General features: G+C 43.8%; 1 protein-coding gene across 6 annotated transcripts in view; it reads right to left on the reverse strand.

Annotated features, from left to right (window-relative positions):
- Positions 1-26,049, reverse strand: part of ZDHHC3 (zDHHC palmitoyltransferase 3) — a 96,902-nt gene that overhangs the window by 65,602 nt on the left and 5,251 nt on the right. For 2 of the 6 annotated variants that reach the window (XM_077491576.1, XM_077491582.1), the window contains exons 1-2: positions 3,767-3,882; positions 3,589-3,686 (exon numbers count right to left, since the gene is read on the reverse strand). The exons of 1 other annotated variant lie outside the window; for it this stretch is intronic. The gene's annotated coding sequence lies outside the window, so the exon portion shown is untranslated. 3 more of the 6 variants (XM_077491580.1, XM_077491581.1, XM_077491578.1) reach the window with 3 other exon arrangements.

Below are 26,049 nucleotides of genomic sequence, written 5' to 3' on the forward strand. Positions count from 1 at the left end.
CAATACTTAAAAAGGAGAAGTAGAAGGTAACGAGTTTTGGCTGGACTTCTCCTATGGATCGCAGGAGTGCAGTTCGTTTTGCACTTCTATGACACGTTTTCAGCAGAGAGCGGGCTGAAGTCCGCTTTCTGCTGACATCGCAGATGTCAGTCCATGCACCGCGTCATTGCGGCAAAGTCTGGATCCGCCAGGTTCCTGGACTGATACCCGGCTCAGCCTCTCAGTGAGATGCTGAGAGGCTGAGTCGGCCGCCCCCGCCCCCTACATGGCCCAGCGCTCCAGTGAGCGAGGAAGGGGCAGAGCAGAGAGCGGTGACTGACAGTCGGCAGTTCTCTGCTCAGGGAGCTTTGCACTCAGTGTAGAGACACCGGGGGACAGAAATCGGATCGATACTGCATCCACCGAGGCAAGTACGATTTAAAAAAAATAAAAATAAAATAAAATTCTTTACTTTAAAAAATAAAATAAAAATTGATTAGGTCAATAAAGAAAATACATAATCATAAATAAAAATAAATCAATAACGTAACCCTAACAATTCCTAGCCTCTAAACCCAATATTAACCCCCTGATCTTAATCCCTAACAAAATAAATAAAAATACAGAGATAAAATGAGAATGACAATTTTTTTGCTTACAATAAAGATCAGGATTCTCTCACGATTCTAAAGAACTTTTGTTTTAAAGGTTTACAACCCCTGAATATTAGGTTATCAAACAAAATGCCAATAAAATAAGACAGAATACTCTTTGCTTTAATCAAATTTAAAGAAATGTAATGAAAAATAATGTAATGTGTAAAGAAATAAAATAAAAAAATACCATAAAGTTATATTAAGGTTTTTTTTTTTTTTTCTTAGTGCTCGCCGATACCAACCGCTAATTTTTTGCTTACACTTCGGCTGTTAACAACGTTACAAAACATTGAAAGGTTATTTTACAAATTAAATAAAAAAAAATTTTTTTTTAAATTTTGTGCTTTTTTCAATGTGAAACGTGTAAATATATGTTAAAGCTGTAAAAATAATAATGAACAAAACAAAAGCAAAAAAAAAAAAAAAAGTTTTAATAATTTATAAAATAGAAATAAAAATGAAAACAAAAATCAGCAGGACAATAATAATTAGAGAAGAATAATAAGGTGTTAAGAAGGCTTGTTAGAGTACATTAAGAGTTAATAAGGGTTTAAAACAGAGGAACAATTTCATAAAAAACAAAAATCAAAAAATCATAATCAAAAAAATGAAAGATTTTCTTTTACTTGACAAGGTTGCTTTAGGCTCGGCTCACAGCAGGGCTCTAGTGCATCCTTGTTCACCATTTATGCTCAAATTTTTGCCTAATTCGGACCTGAAAACAAATGGCGTTTCTGGGCAAATCGCACCGGAGCCGCAGCTGAGATATGTGAACTGAATCCATAGAGAGCTGGTCACAATCTCCTGCTATTGCGAATTGGATGTAGGGAGGCCGCATCCAATTCGCACTAGTGTGAACTCAGCCTTAATTTGCAGACCAAAGTTAATCCCTTTGATCTGTAAATTAATAAACAGTAAGACACATTTCTTTTTATCTGTCTCTTTCAGCACTGAGCAATGTTGTTGATAAACATTGCTGGCTGCTTTTTTTTTTTGACAGCTGTGAGCGGAGAACTGCTCTGTACTTTTTACATCAGGGGTGCCCAACCGCTGACCCGTGGCGACCTCTGATGTGGCCCATGGCGACCTCTGATGTGGCCCGTCACCTCCTGTTCTGGGATGGCAGGCCAGCGAGTCCAGATCGCTTGTTCCTGAGTCAGCACTAGAAGAAGCAGAGCTGATGCTTCCTGTATAGCACCGGATCCTGTCACAGGCGGAGTGGTACCAAATGTACTCTGCCTATGACAGGAGAAATACAAGAAGCATCGGCTCTGCTCTCTCCCGCAATGCCTTCTCCAGCGCTGGCTCCTGTCACACTGATGCTCGGGGATGGCAGGTTGTGAACTAGCCAGAAATACCCACCAACAGTACCTGCTCTGGAGGACAGTTACCAGCCCTACCCACCTGGGAGACAGCAGCAGCCAGCGATACCTGCAAGAATCCTGAAGAAGTGGTGAAGCGGTCAGTTGAGGTGCAGGTAAACCGCAGCCTTAGGTCCCTTTCACACGATCAGTCCGACCCAATTGGAACCTCCAATTCACCTCTATAGAGCGGTAGATGTAAAACAGACATGTGTCCTTTTACACCCACCTATCTCCAATCTGATCCACTTCAAAAAAACAGCGAATGGGCGGATCAGAGGTCCCATAGGAGTGGGCTGAGTCCATGTCCACTTTGTATATGCAAACAGACACAGACCTGTCATCTGCCCGCTCAGCTCATCTCATTGTGGCGTGCAACTGGTTACCAAGTCACTAAAGTGGCCCTTGCTCTTCAAAAGGTTGGGCACTCTGGTTTTACTGGGGGATGGGAGATGGAGTGTGTTTCAAATTGAGATTGCGATTTTAACAATTAAATCATGCAGCTCTAATTAAAACCTTTGCAAGGTTTTATTGCTTTGTCTCCACTGGGGAGATTTCCACTCTCAGCTTACCGGTGATCTCACAGTAAGCAAGGAAAAACATCTGCAACAGGGGCATAGACAGCATTTATTTAAAAAAAAGGTATGTACTTTTTTCTGTAATATAATGAGCACCACAATGCATAGTAGTACTTCACATTATGGTGCCAAGATAGGTTTTTGGTGCAATTAAAAATCAATGGTGCTACAGCACACCAATGCTCAACACATACATTACTGCAGCACAAAGATATCAACGAAGCCTAAGGGAAGTTGTTATTCTATTCTTACTTGTGATAGGAATAAAAATAAAATAAAAATGAACTTAAAAAGGGGCCAATAAAAAAATAAATAAAAATAAAATATACTAGGAGTTGTTGCCCACAGCAACCAGAGTCACCTGCCATTTTCAGGAATAGAAAATGAAAGCCATCATTGAATTGGATGCTTTAGGGCATTTTCACATGAGGAAGACTGTCCAGGGTCTCTCTCTGCTGATCCATGCTAAACAGGCCGATGACAGGTCCATGTCCGCTCTGCAGAGTGGACATGAACGCAGGCCGCTCTCCTCTATGGGGCAGTGAAATGGACCGCCTGACTGTTATCTGACTGTGAAATGATCCGCTGGACAGATGGGAAACAGATCCCCATCCATTTGTTTTTGTGTGCATTGGGAAGATGCAGTGCCAACGCATCATAAGTGACACATCTCACCATTAACTTTCCTCTTTTTTTTTTTACTTTATTGAAATGTCACTAAGTTACATTGCCTTTATTTTTCACCACAGCAGATTGATGTGAACAGATTTAATGTGACATAAAAAAGCAAAACTGCCTCGTCTATATGCTGGGACTGCACTGCACAAGGCCATCCAAGCCGTATTGATGTGAACAGGCCCTGGAAAAAACACAATTCATTACCCAACAAGATCTGAGGTTAAAAGTCACACACTGCAAAAGCGTCTTTAGTACAGATATGCACAACACTCAAATCAAACTGAAAAATATTTTTACAAATCGCAACAAAAAGGTTTCCAATAGAGAATCTCCTACCTCTAACAATTCTGAGCCTCATGCTTTCAACTGCCGAGTGCCAACAGTTGAGAAAACAGACATCCACAGCACAAATCCAGTGTCCTTCACATCAAAAACTGAACAGAAAAATAAAAATAAATAAATAATAGACCAAAAAGACTACACCTGAAAGGTTCAGAAAAGCTTGAACATATACCATAAATCTTTTAAAGCCAGCTTGGAAGCAGGAAGAAAAGAGTTTTACCGACAACCAGGAAGCAAACTGTCATTACTCAGAGTCACTTCTCGACCCACACCTGAGCCTCCCACACTCTCCTCCCACACTCCCAGAAACACACCTAGATCTTCATTTACATAGAACAAAGGTAAATGCAAAGACTGCACTATAACTACACAACAGTCCATTTTACATTGACTGAAGACAGACAGTACAATTATCAGAAGTCTAATTGAGGAATTACACGTCCCAACAGCAGATCCCTTACAGTACTTGTATTTCCTGTATTTAAAATAAATCCTCTCCTCTGCGATCAGGAGTCACAAAAAAAAAAAAAGTTTGTGTTTTAGAATACAGGAAATACAAGTACTGCAAGGTGTCTTCTTGTCCGGAAAAAATAAATAATAAAAAAAAAACTCCTGAAGTGCTCAGTCTTTCCATGAACAGTGCAAGGGTTAATTGCTCGTTAAGTATAACTTTTTTCTTTGGGGGGGTGGTACGCTTGTCAGGTTTTTATTGCAAGTGAATTATCACATTGTGTCCCCCATCGGATAGTGTCCGCTGTGTACGGCGCATTTTCAGAGTCTCCTTCTGCTCCGTACTGCGCCTGCACAGTACAGGGCGGACAGTATCCGATGGCCGGACGCTATATGGCAGAACACGCATTCCAGCTAAAGGTGGTGGTCACTGAAGTCACTGAATATCAATGAACTGTCACCGAATGTTGCACTAAGGTGGAATTTTGTTAATATTTGGACTTGATTTATGAGTTTTTGGTTGCGCTACATAATATTCATCATATAGGGTTTTTATTGCTGTCTGCATCTCATGATTAAAGTGATTGTAAAGTCTTGTTTTTTTTCCTATAAAAATAACAAACATGTTATACTTGCCTGCTCTGTTGCAGTGGATTTGCACAGAGAAGCCCGGATCCTGCTCTTCTCGTTCCATCTTCTATGCTCCTGGCCCCTCCCTCCTGTTCAGTGCCCCCACAGCAAGCAGCTTGCTATGGGGGCACCCGAGATGAGTCACAGCTCCCTGTGTCTATTCAGGCACCGAGAACCGACCCAGCCCCACCTCCTCCGATTGGCTAGCTGCCTTTGATTGACAGCAGTGGGAACCAATGGCACTGCTGCTGCGTCTCAGCCAATCAGGAAGGAGAATCTTGATACTTGTGGACATTGCTGGACAGAGCTGGCCCTCAGGTAAGTGTTAGGGGGCTGCTGCACACAGAAGGCTTTTTTTTATCTTAATGCATAGAATGCATTAAGATAAAATAAAAATTCTGCCTTTACAACTCCTTTAAGATTGGGTTGTCCCCAAACATTAAATAGAGGGGAAATGTTCAAATGGGGGCACCAAGTTCTGGTGTTAACCAGGAATTCCTTCATTTTTTTCTTCTCACTACCTGTTCTGGCTATGGGTCAGGAAGAGAAGGGAAATCTCCCCAAGTGGGAAATAGTGAAAATAGAGATGCCAGGGATAACTTTCCCTTACTGTGTTTGAATTTTAAAAGAAAATTTTTCCTTTGAGCTCATCACACAGGGCGTTTGCCCAGCTCTCCTAGACACCTTTCCTCCCGTCAGTGGCGTTTCGGCAGAAAAAAAAAAAAAGAAAATCGTAGATGCTTGTAAATGCAGGTAAAGCATTTAAGTGCTTCTGCATTAAAGTGGTTGGAAACCTTTACCTATACCCAATGAAGTGACTGGCCTCAGGTTACACACAGAGATGGAACATATCATCCTACAAAAACATTTTACCTGTTTATCTGCAGTCTTCGCTCTTCTACATCCATTTAAAGTGCAGAATTTATAAAGCTTGCCTGAGCAGTCCCTTCCGTCACCTTTTTTTCTCTTGGTGTCAGGGAAACTTGTCAGGGTGACTCATGCTAACAGAGGGACGAAGTGGCAGATAAAAATGACACTTCGTGCTCTTAACTGAGACAAATACACATGGGGGGGGGGGGATATACTTTGTACACATATCATTTCTGAGGTTTACAACCACTTTAATTTCACTGCCCAGAATAATAATTTACAAGTAATAAACTTACAAAGCATTCACTTGTACTCGTGGCTGAATGTGATGCATAACGCTGCCCGGACATAAAAAAAAATAAAAATAAAAAAAGTTATGCTTCAGCATACAGAAGTTGCTATGCATCCGTGCGCATGAGGTCTAAGGCTACTTTCAGACCTACGGATCAGTTTTTACTCCTACGCTTGCAGGGACAGACCTGCCAGAGCTCCACTCTCCCCTATGGGGGGGGGGGGGGAAGGACCGCCTGTCCGTTTTCATCCAAACCGATAAGACAGATAAAAAATATGGTTTACACCTGTCTGGATTTTGCGGAGCGGATCGGATGTCAGCGGAGAGGTCTCCGCTGACAGCCAAACGCTCCATAGACCTGTATGGAGCGTCCGTTCAGAGCCCCCTAAAAAACTGACAGGCGGATCTGAACGGCCCGCACATGTGAAAGAAAAAACACACACACACACACTCTATACAAACCTTGGTAATTTTAAGGGTCCATTCACACTTATGGTGAATTACCACACTTTTGTTAACACACCCACACAGAACAGTGTTGTGTTCATTTGAATGGGCTGCTAAACGCGCAAAAAAAAAAAAAAACACACAGCTGCAATATTTTTGGCAAAGCAACACACCACCAGGCAAAAAGTATATGACTGAGGTGCACTAAAATGCAGGCTTGTTTTCATTTTCAGTAGAAGTGCTTTGTGGGGCTATTCAAAGTAAATGGTAGAGCAAAGCAACATGCATAGCTCTGGGATAATAATAAAATATATACATACATACATACATACACACACACACACACACACACGCACACACAGGCAACTTTATTAGCTACACCTTGCTAGTACTGGGTTGGACCCCCTTTTGCCTTCAGAACGGTTCTTTGTGGCATAGATCCAACAAGGTGTTGGAAACATTCCTCAGAGATTTTGGTCCATGTTGACATAACATCACGCAGTTGCTGCAGATTTGTCGGCTGCACATCCATTATGTGCATCTCCCATTATACCACATCCCGAAGGTGCTCTATTGGACGGAGATCTGGTGACTGTGGAGGCCATTGGAGTACAGTGAACTGGTCATGTTCAAGAAACCAGTTTGAGATGATTTGAGATTTGTTACAAGGCGCATTATCCTGCTGGAAGGAGCCATCAGAAGATGGGTACACTGTAGTCATAAAGTGAAGGACATGGTCAGCAACAATACTCAGGTAGGCCATGGCATTTAAATGATGCTCAATTGGTACGGAGGGGCCCAAAGTGTGCCAAGAAAATGACACCACCAGCCTGAACTGTTGATACAAGGCAAGATGGATCCATGCTTTCATGTTTTTTTACACCAAATTCTGAACCTACCATCTGAATGTCGCAGCTGAAATCCAGACTCATTAGACCAGGCAATGTTTTTCCATTCTTCTATTGTCCAGTTTTAGTGAGCCTCTGCGAATTGTAGCCCCAGTTCCCTGTTCTTAGCTGACACCCGGTGTGGTTGTCTGCTGATGTAGCCCATCTGTGTCAAGGTTCAATGTGTTGCACGTTCAGAACCCTGCATTCTGCATACATTGGTTGTAACAAGTGGTTATTTGGAGTTACTGTTGGGGAAAGGGGAGATTTGGGACTCTATATGAGGCATAGGACCCGTAGATACAATGCCTCAATCCCTGTTTGACAAGTGATTGAAAAGAGAGGTTTGGGACTTTGTATAAAACATGCAGCTGGGGGGGGGGTGACCATGATGCAAATTGTGTCTGACCAGTTCATTAAAGAACTGTAATTACGAAATTTCAATACAATGCATAACAGAATAAAAATGTATTCCATTTATGATGTGTACAACCAAAACATCATAATAATAATAATAATAATAATAATGCCAGACACATAACCCATGTATCATACAATACATATATAAAAGTGCACGATTGTAAATCGGTCTCATGGTGAATTGTTCGGCCGGACCGGCAGCTCTCATCGCTCTTGAAAGTATGGGTGGATATTATCCATACTTTTGTTTTTCCTCCCCCTCCCCTCCAGTTACATTGAGACTGATTGTTAAGGTTTAACTTTTTAATTATAGATATACATCAAGCATCTTCTCCCGATGAGTAGACGTCATCCATGAAACGCGTGTCAATGCCACTATCATGTTTACAATCAGGATCACTTCAATTTTAATCAATTTTATTGCAATATGTTGTAACAATCATGCACTTTTATATATGTATTTTATGATACATGGGTTATGCGTTTGACATTATTATGCTATATTATGATGTTTTGGTTATACACATTATTTATGGAATACATTTTTATTCTATTATACTCTATGTGCTGTATTGAAATTTAGTAATTACAGTTATATAACGAACTGGTCAGACACAATTTTCATCATGGTCACCCCCCCCAGCTGCATGCTTCATACAAAGTCCCAAACCTCTTTCTTCAATGATTTGAGTTACTGCCTTTCTATCATCTCATACCAGTTTGCCCATTCTTCTCTGATCTCTGACATAAACAGAGAATTTTTCATCCACATAACTGCCACTCACTGGATATTTTCTCTTTTTCTCAGACCATTCTCTGTAAACCCTAGAGATGGTTGTGCGTTAAAATCCCAGTAGGGGTGGAAGTGATATGTGGACAGCCTGTGATAGCTGAACCCTGCATACTGTGCATAGCCCACCTCTGAACCCTGTACTCTGTGCATTGGGCACCCAGGTATTTATTGTCCTCCTCCCACAATTGCTGTGAAATTGGGCCACACCCACCATATACATACACAAGCAAGGGGAAGGGGACTTGGAATTCAGACTTTGGTTGGAGTGCAAGGTTTGCTTTAAACAGGAATGCTAATCACATTCTCTTATAAAAAAGGAGACTAGTAAAAACATAATATACAAATCTGTGTATGAAATCCAACCACTTTTATAAAACTGCAAGAAAGGAAAATGCAAATTTAATGGAAATAAATCGTTTATTTTGCAGGATTTATATAGCGCCAACAGTTTGCATAGAGCTTTACAAAATAAAAAAGGCAAAAAGCACAATACAATGTAATACAAGACTCAGAGGGCCTTGCGTACAAACTAAGTGGGAGCATTAAATGACCAAAGGTAAAAACTGTGGGGGGAGGGGGACAGCCAACAAAGTAAAGACAGTTTATTAGTTAGAAACAGAATAGGTTTCTCTAAAGAGATGAGTTTTCAGGGACCACCTAAAGATGGATAGAGTAGGAGACAGTTGGACAGTTTGGGGTAAAGAGTTCTAGAGGATAGGAGAGGTTCTGGAGGCAAGCATAGGAGGAGGTGGCAAGGGACGCTAGAGATCAGGTGGTCTTGGGAGGAACGGGGAGAACACTTCGGTTATCATTTTGAGACAAGGGTAACAATGTTGCTGGGGGCAGTTTGTGTGTTTAGTTTTAAACTTGATCCTAGTGTGACAATGTCAATATATTTAGCAACCTGCTTAGTGGGACTGCAGACTTGTTTTATGAATCTATGCTTTTCCAGCCTCAAAGAATAAACTACGGTATATAAGGGGTGGCTTTGAGAATGCCTTGCCTGTGTATAAGTCACACCATTCAGGGGATGGTGTTCCCTTTAAAAAAAAAAAAAAAACCCTGTCTCTTGATATAAAATATATACAGTATCTCACAAAAGTGAGTACACCCCTCACATTTTGTAAAAATACTATACTTTTCATGTCACAACACTGAAGAAATGTCTTTCCTACAATGTAAAGTAGGAAGTGTACAGTTTGTTCAACTTGGCACCTCATGGCAAAGAATTCTGAGGATCTGAAAAAACAAAAAAGAAAAAGAAAAAGAGGAATGGTTGCTCTACATAAAGATGGCCTAGGGTATAAGAAGATTGCCAAAACCCTGAAACTGAGCTGCAGCATATATTGGTTTAAACAGGACAGATTCCACTCAGAAACAGGCCTTGCAATGGTCGACCAAAGAGGTTGAGTGCACATGCTCAGCATCATATCCAGAGGTTGTCTTTGGGGGAAATAGAAGTCTGAGCGCTGCCAGCATTGCTGCAGAAGTTGAGGGGACAGGCGGAGGTGACAGTGGGGTCAACCTGTCAGTGCTCAAACCATACGCCGTACGGTGAATCAAATTGGTCTGCATGTCGTACCAGAAGGAAGCCTCTCCTAGAAATGATGCACAAGAAAGCCCACAAACAGTTTGCTAAAGACAAGCAGACTATAAAGGATATAGATTGCTGGAACCATAGCCTGTGGTCTGATGGGACCAAGATAAACTTATTTGGTTCAGATGGTGTCAAGCATGTGTGGCGGCAACCAGGTGAGGACTACAAAGACAAGTGCGTCCTGCCTACAGTCAAGAATGGTGGTGGGAGCATCATGGTCTAGGGCTGCACGAGTGCTACAGTTCATTGAGGGAACCATGAATGCCAACATGTACGGTGACATACTGAAGCAGAGCACGATTCCCTCCCCTCGGAGACTGGGCCGCAGGGCAGTATTCCAATATGATAAGGCCCCCCCCAAACACACCTCCAAGTTAACCACTGTCTTGCTAAAGAAAGCGAGGATAAAAAGGCGATGGACTGACCAAGCGTGTCTCCAGACCTAAAACCTATTAAAACATCCGTTGGGCATCCTCAAATAGAAGGTGAAGGAGCGCAAGGTCTCTAACATCCACCATCATGGAGGAGTGGAAGAGGACTTCAGTGGCAACCTGTGAAGCTCTGGTGAACCCCATGCCCAAGGGGGTTAAAGGCAGTGCTGGAAAATAATGGTGGCCACACAAAATATTGACACTTTGGGCCCAATTGGATATTTTCACTTAGGGATGTACTCACTTTTGTTGCCAGTAGTTTAGACATTAATGGCTGTGTTGAGTTATTTTGAGGGGGCAGGAATTTTACACTGTTATACAAGCTGTACACTCACTACTTTACATTATAGCAAAGTGTCATCACATGTAAAGGTGTAATAAACTATTTACAAAAAACGTGAGGGGTATATTCACTTTTGCGAGATACTGTGTGTTCATGTGAAAAAAAAAAAAAAAAAAAGTATATTATATAATATATATTATATATATATATATATATATATATATATACACATATATACACACATACATACACACACACACACACACACACACAGTTGTGCTTATAAAAAAGTTTACATACCCTGGCAGAATTTATGATTTATTGGCCATTTTTCAGAGCATATGAACAATAACACAAACTTTTCTTCTTTCACATAACCCAGTTCTTAATACAGTGCATTGTCCCCTTTAACCACTTGCTTACTGGGCACTTAAACACCCTTCCTGACCAGACCAATTTTCAGCTTTTGGTGCTCTCACACTTTGAATGACAATTACTCAGTCATGCAACACTGTACCCAAATGAATTTTGTGTCCTTTTTTTCACACAAATAGAGCTTTCTTTTGGTGGTATTTGATCACGTCTGGGGTTTTTATTTTTGGCGCTATAAATGAAAAAAGACCGAAAATTTTGAAAAAAAAACGCATATTTCTTTGTTTCTGTGATAAAATTTTGCAAATTATTTTTTTTTTCATAAATTTTGGCCACAATTTATACTGCTACATATCTTTGGTAAAAATAACCCAAATTAGTGGATATTATTTGGTCTTTGTGAAAGTTAGAGACACTACAATCTGTGGTGCGAATCGCACAAAATTGATCACACCTGATGTACTGGTGGCCTATCTCATTTCTTGCGACCCGAACAAGTCAGGAAAGTACAAATACCCCCCAAATGACCCCTTTTTTGAAAGTAGACATTCCAAGGTATTTACTAAGATGCATGGTGAGGTTTTTGATGTTGTCATCTTTTTCCCACAATTCTTTGCAAAATGAAGATTTTTTTTTTTTTGGTTTCTCACAAAATTTTCAATGTAATAGGTTATTTCTCTCATATGGCATGTGTATACCACAAATGACACCCCAAAATACGTTCTGCTACTCCTTCTGAGTATTACGATACCAAATGTGTGAGACTTTTACACAGCCTGGCCACATACAGAGGCCCAATATTGAAATAGCACCATCAGGCGTTCTAGGAGCATAAATTACACATTTCATTTCATAACCACCTATTACAGTTTTGAAGGCCCTGGAGCACCAGGACAATGGAAATGCCCACAAAGTGACCCCATTTTGGAAAGCTAACACCCCAACGTATAATCTATGAGGCATAATGAGTCGTCTGAATGGTTCATTTTTTTTCCAGAAGTTTTGGGAAAATGTGGAAAAAAAATGAAAACGCATTTTTTTTTACGCAAAGTTGTCCATTTATAAGATATTTCCAACACATAGCATGTACATAGCAAAAATTACACCCCAAAATACGTTCTACTACTCCTCCTGAGTATAACGATACCAAATGTGTGAGACTTTTACACAGCCTGACCACATACAGAGGCCCAATATTGAAATAGCACCATCAGGCGTTCTAGGAGCATAAATTACACATCTTATTTCTCAACCACCTATTACAGTTTTGAAGGCCCTGGAGCACCAGGACAATGGAAATGCCCACAAAGTGACCCCACGTGGCACTGACGACACGTGGGGCTGGCAGATGGGGCTGGCAGATGGGGCTGGCACTGGCAGATGGCGCTGGCAGATGGCGCTGGCTATTTGCTCTGGCTAATTGCTCTGGCAAATGGGGCTGGCAGATGGCACTGCGGCTGGCAGGTGGCACTGGCGCTGGCAGGTGGCACTGGCACTGGGGCTGGCGGATGGCACTGGCGCTGGCAAGTGGCACTGGGGCTGACGGATGGCACTGGCAGGTGGCACTGGCGGCACTGGGGCTGACGGATGGCACTGGCAGGTGGCACTGGTGCTGGCAGGTGGCACTGGCAGGTGGCACTGGTGCTGGCAGGTGGCAGGTGGCACTGGGGCTGACGGCACTGGCGGCACTGGGGCTGACGGGCGGCACTGGGGCTGACGGGCGGCACTGGGGCTGACGGCAGGCGCTGGCAGGTGGCACTGGCACTACTGGCAGATGGCACTGGGGCTGACACATGGCACTGGGGCTGACACATAGATCGCTCTCCCTCCTCACACGCTGTCTCTGTGTGAGGAGGGAGAGACACGGCAATGGGAGATGATCTCATAGGTTTACATATGAGATCATCTCCCATTGGCAGCTGCGATCACGATGTGAACGGCCGCTTTGATTGGCCGTTCACGGCGATCTGTATTTGCCTGTCTCCGGGAGACACGGCAAATACAATACTTCCGCGATGCGCGCCCCCGGCGACGCGCATTGCGGAAGTAAACACCAGGCCGTCCAGGGACGGCCAGGCGAAGGAAGCCGCCCGCTCTAAGGCCGTCATTCGGCTATAGGGCGGGCGGGAGGAGGTTAACATCAATGACAGCTTGAAGTCTTTTGTGGTATTTGTGGATGAGGCTCTTTATCTTCTCAGATGGTAAAGCTGCCCATTCCTCTTGGCAAAAAGCCTACATTTACTGTAAATTCTTGGGCTGTCTTGCATGAACTGCACGTTTGAGATCTCCCCAGAGTGGCTCAATGATACTGAGGTCAGGAGACCAAGATGGCTATTCCAGAACCTTCACTTTATTCTGCTGTAGCCAATGACAGGTCGACTTGGCCTTGTGTTTTGGATCATTGTCATGTTGGAATGTCCAACTACGTCCCATGCACAGCTTCCTGGCTGATGAACGCAAATGTTCCTCCAGTATTTTTTTGATAATATACTGCATTCATCTTGCCATCAATTTTGACCAAATTTCCTGTGCCTTTGTAGCTCAAACATCTCCAAAACATCAGCGATCCACCTCTGTTTCACAGCAGGAATGGTATACCTTTCATCATAGGCCTTATTGACTCTTCTCCAAATGTAGCGTTTAAGATTGTGGCCAAAAAAGCTCAATGCTAGTCTGAAGGTTAACCAGAAGGTTTGAGGCTCATCTCTGTGCTGTTTGGCATATTGTAACACTTTGTGACATTTGCGTAGTAATAGCTTTCTTCTGGTGACTAGACCATGCAGCCATCTTTCTTCAAGTGCCTCATTATGCATCTTGAAACAGCCACACCACATATTTTCAGTTATTAGTCAGTTATTCTTTGCATCCCGAACAATTTTCCTGGCAGTTGTGGCTGAAATTTTAGTTTGTCTACCTGATCGTGGTTTTCCGCTTCTTGATTAGAGTTGTAACACTGCCGATTGCCATTCTCAATTTCTTGGATATCTTTTTATATTCCCTTTCCTGTTTTATACAGTTCAACTACCTTTTCCCACATATCCTTTTGCTTTCCCCACAACTCACAATCCATAAACGTCAGAGCAGCACTGGATGAAAGATGCAAGGGTCTGTCAGGAGTCCAGAAACTCATTGGGTTTTTGAGAATGGTTACCTTTAATAGCCATTCAAACCCCTTTGTGTCAACTTTTGTGCATGGAATCAGGCCAAAATCACCAGGGTATGTAAATGTTTGATCAGGGTCTTTTGGATTTGTTGAGATTATGGATTTAAAAAGAGTAAACACAGTCGATTAATAATAAATGGCTTCAGCCAAACACCATGAGTGAAAGAATTTTTTATTTTTTTTTTTTCTTTATCTTTTATTCTCAGAAAAATGGCCAATGAATCAAATTCTGCCAGGGTATGTAAACCTATGAGCACAACTGTATATTTAGTTTTATCTCTTAAGTAACTTTTTTAATGCATGCTAATAATCAGCTGGCCTTGCTTGCTGCTGAATCTACTACAACCCCTAGATCCTTTTCCATCCTCAATTCCCCCAGAGGTTCTACCCCTAGTGTGCCAATGCATGCATATATTTTTATCTCAAATATGCAGACCACTCTCTTTTAACTAGGTCTTCTGGTAAAGTTGCTATATTCTGTTTTAAAGTTATTGCCCAACTTAGCTCTGGGGTACCCCACTCACAACTCAGGACCATTCAGAAAATATGCAATTAATCACCACCCCCTGAACACGTCCCTGAAATTAGTTTCCTATGTAGGTACATACCACATCAGCAATGCCAAAAGCCTGTAATTTGTAATTAAATTGTTTTGAGAGTACAGTACAAATTACAGCTTACCTCTTCATACAATGTTAAAAGGTTTGGTCTAGCAAGAATGTTTCTTCATAAATGCATGTTGATTACTAGTAATGATACTATTTTCATCAGTAAACTCTGGGATATAATGCCTTATTATTCCTTCCAATAGTTTGCATACTATTGATGTTAGGCTGACTGGTCTGTAGTCTTCAGGTATGTTTCTTGGGCCTTTTTTGAATATTAATTAGTGATGCACCGAAATTTTGGCCGCCGAAACATATCGGCCGAAAATGCCCTTTTCGGCAATTTGCCGAAAGAGAAAAACGGCCGATAATGGAGCCGAAAATGGGGCGTGGCCTGGGTGGGGGCGGGGCTCCGCCCCCCGCCCCTGGTGACGCCCATCATAGCGCAGGAGAGCCACCTCCGACGCCTTTTTGATAACAGCGCCGGGAACATCACAGCTTTCATTTCAATTGCTGTGTGTTCCCGGCCGTGCGCCGTCACACGCAGCCCCTCCCCCTTGTCCGGGCACTTAGATAGACAGATCATCCGCAGGATTGGACAGATGATCTGTCTATCAAAGTGCCCGGACAAGGGGGAGGGGCTGCGTGTGACGGCGCACGGCCGGGAACACACAGCAATTGAAATGAAAGCTGTGATGTTCCCAGCGCTGTTATCAAACAGGCGGCGGAGGCGGCTCTCTTCCCTGCACACAGTGCACAGGCTGGCTGCAAAATGGCACACTGGCTGCAATGGGGACACACTGGCTGCAATGGGGACACACTGGCTGCAATGGGGACACACTGGCTGCAATGGGGGGATGCCTCCTGTACCACGTCCTCTGTCTCTGACCATCTCCTGTACCATGTCCCCAGTCTGACCATCTTCCGTACCACGTCCCCAGTCTCTGACCATCTCCTATACCGTGTGCCCAGTCTGACCATCTCCTGTACCGTGTCCCCAGTCTGACCATCTCCTGTACCGTGTCCCCAGTCTCTGACCATCTCCTGTACCGTGTCCCCAGTCTCTGACCATCTCCTGTACCGTGTCCCCAGTCTCTGACCATCTCCTGTACCGTGTCCCCAGTCTCTGACCATCTCCTGTACCGTGTCCCCAGTCTCTGACCACCTCCTGTACCGTGTCCCCAGTCTCTGACCACCTCCTGTACCATGCATGCAGTCTCTGACCACCTCCTGTACCATGCATGCAGTCTCTGACCACCTCCTGTACCATGCATGCAGTCTCTGACCACCTCCTGTACCATGTCCCCAGTCTCTGGCCACCTCCTGTACCATGTCCCCAGTCTCTGGCCACCTCCTGTACCATGTCCCCAGTCTCTGGCCACCTCCTGTACCATGTCCCCAGTCTCTGGCCACCTCCTGTACCATGTCCCCAGTCTCTGGCCACCTCCTGTACCATGTCCCCAGTCTCTGGCCACCTCCTGTACCATGTCCCCAGTCTCTGACCACCTCCTGTACCATGTCCCCAGTCTCTGACCACCTCCTGTACCATGTCCCCAGTCTCTGACCACCTCCTGTACCATGTCCCCAGTCTCTGACCACCTCCTGTACCATGTCCCCAGTCTCTGACCACCTCCTGTACCATGTCCCCAGTCTCTGACCACCTCCTGTACCATGTCCCCAGTCTCTGACCACCTCCTGTACCATGTCCCCAGTCTGACCACCTCCTGTACCATGTCCCCAGTCTCTGACCACCTCCTGTACCATGTCCCCAGTCTCTGACCACCTCCTGTACCATGTCCCCAGTCTCTGACTACCTCCTGTACCATGTCCCCAGTCTCTGACCACCTCCTGTACCATGTCCCCAGTCTCTGACCACCTCCTGTACCATGTCCCCAGTCTCTGACCACCTCCTGTACCATGTCCCCAGTCTCTGACCACCTCCTGTATAAAAATATTTTTTAAAAACAGTCATTTTCGGTATCGGTGCTGTTTCGGTATCGGTTTTCGGCCTAGTGTATTTTTCATTTTCGGTATCGGTTTCGGCACCAAAAAACCCATTCGGTGAATCCCTAATATTAATACAACGTTTGCTTTTCTACAATCAGCTGCAACATTCCTGTCAGCAGGTTGTTCTTACAAAATAGGAATAATAGTTCGACCATGACATGGCCAAGTTCTTTGAGCACTCTTGGGTGCAAGCCATCTGGTCCTGGCAAGTTATTTATATCAAGTTTTTCTAGTCTTATTTTTCTCATCACCGGTATCTGTCAGCTGCAAGGGTACATAATATAATGTTATTACTGTCTTGTTTATCATGCCTCTCATTTTCATTTGTATAGCTGGAGTAGAAGAAAGCATTTAATACAGTTGCCTTCACCTTATCAAGACGAATTTCCCGATTATCTTTTACGGGCCAATATGTTCTACCCTATCCCTTTTACTATGAATACTTTTTTTTTTTAATGGGGATTTTTACATACTCTCCTCAGCAATGATTCTTTCATAATCTATTTTAAATGCCCGGATTTCATTTTTGCATTTCTTATTGCACGCCTTGTGTTTCGAAATGCCGATGGTGACCCTTCAGGTTTATATTTTTCTTTTATATTTGTTGTCCACTGGAATGCACTGATGAATGCTGTTTATATGCCCTTAAACAGAGGCGTAACTAGAACCTTCACGGCCCCAGTGCAAGAAACCATGATGTGCCCCTCTGACACCCCCCCCCCCCTTTTTATCCGAGCCACAGGCTTCCAATTTTGGGAGGGCGTCCATGGACATCCTCCCAGAACCCTGCCTCCTGCAGCATGATCCATTCCATGGAGCGTGCATCCAGCACAACCTGTGACTTCTGTGCCCTTCAGATGATCAGAGATCACAGTAAAGGTCCAATCACAGCAGCCTTTTACCATGTGATCAGCTGATCAAATGTAAACAGACTTCATGGTCATCGGTAGCCCTTTCCTCCCACGGCTGTGTCTGTGAGGAAAGGAGAGCTGTTAACCGGCAAGAATGTCAATACATTGTTTACACTGATAATAATTGCCCTGATCCTTAGTGTAGCCCAGGGGTACTCAACCAGTGGCCCGCAACCTCCTGTTTTGGGATACTGGGTTGGCAAGCACAGATCGCAGGTTGCCATCCTAGAGCATCAGAATTGTGCTGGTGGTAGATGAAGAAAGCGGCTGCTTCCTGTAAAGCGCTGGCCCTTATCAAAGGTGAGGTGATACCAAATGCACTCTGCCTGGAACAGCAACAGCCAATGATACCAGAATGGAAGACTGTTATTAAAAGTAAGTTTATAACTAAAATTACAGTGTATATTTGGGCATATCTGTTCTGCGGTGGTTACTGGGCTGCTGCTTTTAAACTAATCCACAGATGCAGTGCAGTTTACCTGTGGGTTACCTGCACTGAGCCATATACTTCTGTTATTACCTGCAGGTTTGGTGAGCTTTCAGAAAGTGCGCCACACCTGCAGGATATAATAAAAGTCTATGGCAAAGTGCAGCAAACCGAGGAAAGCCACAGGCACACAGCGCGGTTTGGGTAAACTGCAGTGCATCAGTGTGAAAGCACAATTTGTCCAATTTAATGGGACCCTCCAATCACCTCTATGGAGCGGCAGATGTAAACGGTCTTGTGTCCACTTCACTCATTGTGGCCCACGACTGGTTACCAAGTCGCTTACGTGGCCCTCGCTCTTCAAAAAGGTTGGGCACCCCTGGTGTAGCCTATCAGTGCCCATCAATGCTACCTGTCAGTACCCATCAGTGCCTCTATCAGCCCTGCCTATCAGTGCTCATCAAAGCCACCTGCGTCCTCAGCAGGACTCTGCACTGAGAGCGTCTCTCTCATACAGCTCAGAACTGGCATTGACAGTTCCTCCCTCGCACAGATGGGAGAGGAGACAGCCGATCTGCTTCTTCTCCCCACGCCCCTCTCCACCTGTGTGTGCACTGCAGGAAGTGAGAGCTCATTACCTTCACACTTCCTGAGGTGCACACAGAAGGAGAAGGGTGGGGGTAGAAGGAACAGATCGGCTTTCTCCTCTACCATCCATGCGAGGGAGGAGGGAGGAGGGAGAAGGAACTGTCAATGTCGGCATTGAGCTATATGATAGCTCAGCTCAGAGCCATGTGACTAGCAACCCCGCTGGGGGCCCCTGACAGTGGCAGAGTGTCAGGGCCCAGTGCGACTGTTGCGACCCTGGCAGTTCCACCATTGTCGTTAAAGCACTCACAATTCTCTTCAGTGTTCTTTGTTGCAAGAATGATCTCAATTAGTGTCATGTAATATGGATCATAGCTTATTAAAATCGTCTCTTTAAAAAAGTGTTTTTCTTGTCCCACCCGTGTGTCTTTTTCCTATAATTTATGGCAAATCTAATTACTCAGCGATCCTTGTTACCTAAAGTAGCCCTTATTTCCAAATATGCAATTATCTCCATTTTACTTGTAAATTTGTCTCCAAGACCCCTTTCACACTGGGCCGCGTGCGCGTTAGCGTTAAAACGCTGCTCGTTTTAGCGTTGTTTAAATGGCACTTTTCTGTCGCTAGCAGGGAGCTTTTAACCCCAAACGCAGGTTTCCGTTACATCAGAGGGGGGTGGGGTCACTCGCACTTCACTGGGGAAGCACGGGTTTCCCCTTGCATCAGAGGGGGACGGGGTCAGGTGACGGGTGGCCCCGTCCTCCTCAGCTAAGACCTGTCAGGCTGCCTGAATTCCCACGATTTCCCAGGATGAGCTACGTTGGACGTCATCGGGAGAGATCACCCAATCGCTGGACCCCGGAGAAGAGATCACCCATCGCTGGATACCAAGAGTGGATTACCACCACTGGAATCTTTTTTTATTTTTAATAAAAGGACTTATCCCAACGGTGTCTGTGTGCTTAACAATTTTTTACACTTTCTTTGTGAAATGGTAGGGATACAATGTACCCGTTACCATTTCAACAGGGGCAAGGCGGGATCTGGGGACCCCCACAACCACCGGCCAGGGTTGTGGGGATGAGGCCCTTGTCCTCATCAACATGGGGACATGGTGCTTTGAGGGGGTCACAGACACCCAAAGCATCCTCCCAATGTTGAGGGCATGTGGCCTGGTATGGTTCGGGGGGGGCGCTCTCTCACCCCCCCCCTCCTCCCAGGTTGCGTGCTCGGATAAAGGGTCTGGTATGGATTTTTGGGGGGGGGGGGGGGACTAGACGCCATTTGCTTTTTTTTTTTTAAATTGCGTGGAGTTCCCCTTAAAATCCATACCAGACCTGAAGTGCCTGGTACTCAAATTTGGGGGGGGAACCCCAACGCATTTTATTATTATTTTTTATTTTTATCAATGACTTTCAAAATGACTGTTCTCTGTATTATGGGGAGCCGACAATTCATTATAGCCACGAGTGCTTTTAAATGACTTTTCCCTGCAGACATGAAACTTTGTGCAGGGACAGTTCCAAGCACGGGAAAGATGCGTTCCTTTACAGGCATACTATAGACACCCTCCAGGTATGAAATTTTAAGGAATATTACATTTTTATTGTTTCACTAAGCATTATTAAAATCAATTCTCCCGAAAATAAACGTCAGTTTTTCAAACTTTTTTTTGCATTGATACATTTCCCTTGGGGCAGGACCCAGGTCCCCAAACACTTTTTACGACAATAATCTGCATATAAGCCTTTAAAATTAGCACTTTATATTTCTCCCATGCTCCAAACGCCTCGGGCCGCTGTCAGCCCTCTGCTCCAAACGCCTCGCGCCACTGTCAGCCCTCTGCTCCAAACGCCTCGTGCCGCTGTCAGCCCTCTGCTCCGCTTTAATTTTTTCACACTGCTGTCACGGCTCTGCTCCAACCTCATCCACCGCTGTCACTGTTCTGCTCTTCCTCATTCCACTGTCATCACCTTGCTTCAACCTCCCTACACTGCTGTCAGTTTTTTGATCGAATCTTTTGTACCACTGTCATTGCTGGAGTTCAATCCCCCATCTCACAGTGCTGCTCCACTCTGCTTTGCCTTCCACTTCCCATTCCGGTATGCGAATTGCATAGATTAGAAGCACCAAGGTGTTTTTTTAAATGTATTTAATTGCATTTCAAACAGATTATAAGACTGCATGCAGAAAATAGAGATATGATCGATAATTTATGAACATATCTTCCAACCAGCAGTGGCCGGTACTCAAAATTCTTGGGGGGAAAGGGGGCGCAAACAAACTGGAAAAGAAAAAAACCACACACACACACACACACACCATCAATTGCAACCTCACTGTGCCCATCATATGCAGCCACTTGCACCCCATCATATGCAGCCATTGTGCCCCCCCCCCCCCCCCCCGCCAGCTGTCTGCCCGACACTTACCCCATCTTAGGAGGAAAGCAAATACTTTAATTTTCTTTTCTAACACATCTGGCTGGACTTAACTCTGCACTCCAAGTCCACCTTTTGTGAAGCCTGTGGCTCTAATCGGATGCTTCAAAAAAAGCACCACCACTGTAATTCAATCACACAGCATCCGAAAGAGGAGCCGGACGACTGAATAGGGGGTGGCAGCAGCAGCCATGGATAGATTCATGCAAATTGATGAATCTATCCATTATTTATAGTAAGGGCGGCGTGACAGGGGAGGACCTTAATGGACGGGCTTCCAACTATCCATCGAAAGCCACTTCCTTGTGTACTTCACGTTGAGTAGGTGGTTTACTACAGATTGATTATGCCTATCCACGAATTACCTGTTCTAAATGACGTCCTGGACTTTCAGTGGTTTTACCGGGATAAAGCCTGCAGCTACATGCATCACCTCAGTATCTTTTTTTCTTTTCAGCCATTGATTTCCTGTAAAAGCCACCCTAGTTTGTAATAGCCACCAGATTGCTTTTACATGCAGTGGGAGGAGACGTCCCCCCACCTCCATCGGCGCCCCTCTAGGCTCTCTTGTGCCACCAGGTTATCAGAGCTACGATCTAGAAGGCTGGAAGTTAAGGCATTACGTCACTTCCAGTTATGCCATTTTTTTTCTGCAAAGCAGGAGATCAATGATTAGTTTAATCCCATGCTTTCCAGGGTAGAGACTTGGGGACTTGTAGACCCCTAGATGTCACATAAAGAGGACCCGTCATGCCTTATTTCTATCACAAGGGATCAAATTTTTTTTTTAAAAAGGACAGTATAAATAATAAAGAATGTTTTTGAAAATGCCCCTGTCCTCGTGTGCAGTGGCAAACCCATATGTAGATTCACACACATATGTAAATGGTGTTCAGACCACACATGTGAGGTATCACTGTAAATCAGGTTTGAAATAAATCAATTTTTTTTTTTTAAATAAAAAATTTTTTTTTTTTTATTTAAATCAATTTGTTTGATTTTTTATCAAATTTATTTTAATAAAATGCTTTTGGAGTAAAAATATATCTAAAGATAGTTTTTCATTTAAATATATTAATAGTTTACTTTATACAGCATGAAATAGAGCTTAGTTATAAAGCATGAGGCTGTATATTCTGCAATATTTACTTTTATGTAAACTCAGTCAATGAATCCAAGCTGAGATAACATGCACTGCATTGATGCAGTCACACAATGTCACAGTGACCATGAGATAAACCAAAGTTCAGGAATATTCCTTTATCCCATTGTTTTGTAAAACTATGTACACTACAACCTGTATGATTGAATGGGTTCAGATTAGGGTTGCACAGATGCCAATACTAGCATCACCGCCGATACCAAGCATTTGCATGAGTACTTGCAAATGCTTCGATGATTAATCCAATACCCATGTCCTCAGCATAGCAGGTCCTCACAGATGATCACTGTGACCGTGGGGGCAGTTACAAGCACCAATCTCCCTGTGTGGCTTTCAATAAAGCAGCTGATAACTGCTTCTCCTTCTCTCCCTCATGCGGCTGTCAGCTGCTTTATTAAAAGCTATATGGGGGGGGGGGGGTAATCAGTCCTTGTAACTGCCCCCATTGATCATCCCAACTGTCCCCTGTGTCCTCCTCTGGCTCCCCTGGTCCTGCTCTGGTCCCCCTCTGTGCTCCTCCAGTCCCCCCCCCCCTCTGTGCTCCTCCAGTCCCGCCCCCATCCTGGATCTGTCAGAATGGAGAGTGGAGGAAGGAGCCGGTAAATATGTCATCACTGACTCTGTCCATTCATAACGGTCACTGAGCATTGTAAACTCTGTTTACGAGGTTTCAGTTTATGAATGAAAGGAAGCCTCTTTCTCCTGTTCATTCATCTTCAGTGCAGCTGAGGCTGCAGAAAAAGGGATCGGGGAATCTCTGTCCTCAGTCCCTTTCCCGGTCTCAAAAAGGGAGATGTCAGGGGTCTGTTTAGACTCGTGATATCTCACCAAAGCCCAACAGGGCTGATAAAAAAAATTAAATAAAAAGAATTGCAGTAAATAAAATATTTAAAAAGGCGAAATTGTAAAAAACAAAACAAAAATAAACAAACCCAACACAAATACAACTTGTAAAAAATAGAATAAAAATAAAAAAACTGACAGTCCACCCCTCATTAGTACCACCTATCAGTGCTGCATATTAGTGCCACAGTAACATAACATTAAAAAAAGTGTCTAATCGGTATAGACGACTACTTGAACTAGTTCTAATATCTACCAACAAAAATAAGGCTAATTTCACACTGAGTGCGCTGGCGTTAAAGCGTCGCTATATTTAGCAGCGATTTACCGCCGTTTTAGCGGCGCTTTGCAGGTGGGTTTGGAGCGCTGCCCCATTGTTTTCAATGAGAAGGTGCACTTTAGGAGCGGTAAATACACCGCTCCTACAGCGCTCCAGAGATGCAGCTTGCAGGACATTTTTCAGCGTCCTGCAAGTGCACCGCTCCAGTGTGAAAGCCTGGAGAGACAGCAGCGACTGTTTGGGGGTGCTTTGCAGGCGCTATTTTTAGCACTCTATCGCTTGCAAAGTGCCTCAGTGTGAAAGGGGCCTTAGTCCTTTAAATTTAAAGCGCACCTGTCATTTCCATCATGGCAGTGCCTGTTAGCGGGCATCCAGTCACCTACTGACGCCATGAGGAGGAGCTGCTGGTGGACAGAGATGACAGTTGCTCTTTAAAAATTATGATTTAAATTGAGTTGATTTAAATCAAGCCTTTTTACTAGTGATTTAAATCAAATCCACCCTGCTGCAAATGTTATAGAGAGTACAAAAATGATAATGCTAGACTGCCTGTGTAACTATAAGTTGGTAACCTGTAAAAAATCTATATTAGTAGGGGGTTCCAAGTCATTTTCCAGCAAAAAAATTATGATTTTTACAAGTAGGATAGAAATGTCAGAATTGGCCTGGGCAGGAAGAAGTTCAATTTAATATACTTTTGGCCATGTTACATTATAGAAGATAGACCTGTAAACCAGAGGGTCAGTAGTCAACACAATTATTTAATTGATGAGATAGATTATATATATCTATATCCTTATTTTTTTTAGCACTCTCCAGTTCCCAAATTGTAGAACTCTACGACGGCCTTCTTTGCCAACCACAGTTCTTCCAGAGGTTACTAGGGGCTCCTTGGACAATGAGCAATTTCAATCACTCCGATAGCCCAAAAATCATTGGTGTCAATGGTTACCTGTCTGTGGAGGCATTTTTCCTCATTGACCACCAATATGAGCAAAAATGTAAAAGGGACCCTTTCCCCACTTACTAACCAACATGAGGGGGCCACTACAATGTCCACCCACCAACGTGAGGGGGGGGGGGCACTACAATGTCCACCAATGTGAAGGGGACACTACAATGTCCACCTACCAACGTGGGGGGGGGGGGGGCACTACAATGTTCACCAATGTGAGGGGGGACACTTTTCTACTAATCAATGTCCTCCGTTTCTTTTTTTGGTTATTTTTTATTTGTTTGGTTTCATTATTTTTACTAAAAAAATTTGTCTTATAGAAAATCCCAGAGGGTGTCAAACATGCTAAGTATACCACATTCTTCACATTCTTTTTTTATTTGTCTTAGATGCAAAACTGAGTGTTTAACCTGAAGATCTAGTCATTATTAGTAGAGGTTGCCTGAAATGTCAACGTTAGAAGGATTCTTCCTATGTTACAAGAGTCGAAAAGGCTGCTCTATGCTTTCCATAACAATGAAGACAATTGTGGCGTGACACAATGTGAAGGAAAGTGACATTTTACCACAGTGCAATGCAATGCCAGGCTGCATGGTGCAACGTCTCACAATGACCATGATCACGGGATACAATGGAATGGAACTGAAACCAAAGCAGCAAACCTCCATCTTATCTTATCTTGTCTCCTCATGACATTTCCACAAAGACAGATACTCAAATGCAACACGATGCAGAAAAAAATAAAAGTGATCAAAAATAAATAAAATGATAATGTTACGCCAAATCCAAAGTTAATAATGGTGAACATAACCAGCTGTGTGAAAAGCTAAGACAAATTAACTAACAAAAGCTTAATTTTCAACAACAAACCCCCATCTCTTATGTAGCTCTGATGTGTATCTTTACAGATGCACGGCACGGGTTTAGGGCCAGTTCAGACCAGACGCAGTTCCGCTCAGTTCTGTGCGCTTTTTTTCTGCACTAAAAATGCATGCACAGTGTTTTCCATGTATTCCAATGGCTCTAGTTCCCACCATGCAGTCAGTTTCTGATCAGTTTCCGGTCGGTTTCTGGTGCAGAAACTGACTGGAGCTGAGTGTATTGGTGCAGAAAAAAACTGAACTGCGTGGAACTGCATCTGGTGTGAACTGGCCCTTACATACAGAGAATACACAGGCACAATGTGATGAAGAAAATGTTAAACTTTTTAGGATGTGAACCACTTGCCTACTGAGCATTTTCACCCTTTTCCTGCCCAGGCCAATTTTCAGCTTCCAGAGCAGTCACACTTTGAATGACAATTGCGCTGTCATACAACACAGTTCCCATATAAATTTTTTTATCATTTGAGACAGATAGCACTTTCTTTTGGTGTATTTGATCACCACTGTTTTTTTTTTAACTAAAAACAGGGGTGCAGGGTTCTGGGGGAGGGGGGGGGGGGGGGGGGACGTCAAAATTGACGCCCTGCCAGAAGTAGCCGACCATGCGGTTGGCAACCAGCTGCCCAGCACTGCATGTCTGGGGCATCAGGCATAAAGTAATTGCTTGCCTGGGAATAAGCTGACAAAGCCCAGGCATCAAGATGCAATTTCTAGTCA

Source organism: Lithobates pipiens, unplaced genomic scaffold (assembly GCF_037356315.1).
Source record: "Lithobates pipiens isolate NorthernLeopardFrog02 unplaced genomic scaffold, aLitPip1_a1.2 Scaffold_19, whole genome shotgun sequence".
Taxonomy (NCBI): domain Eukaryota; kingdom Metazoa; phylum Chordata; class Amphibia; order Anura; family Ranidae; genus Lithobates; species Lithobates pipiens.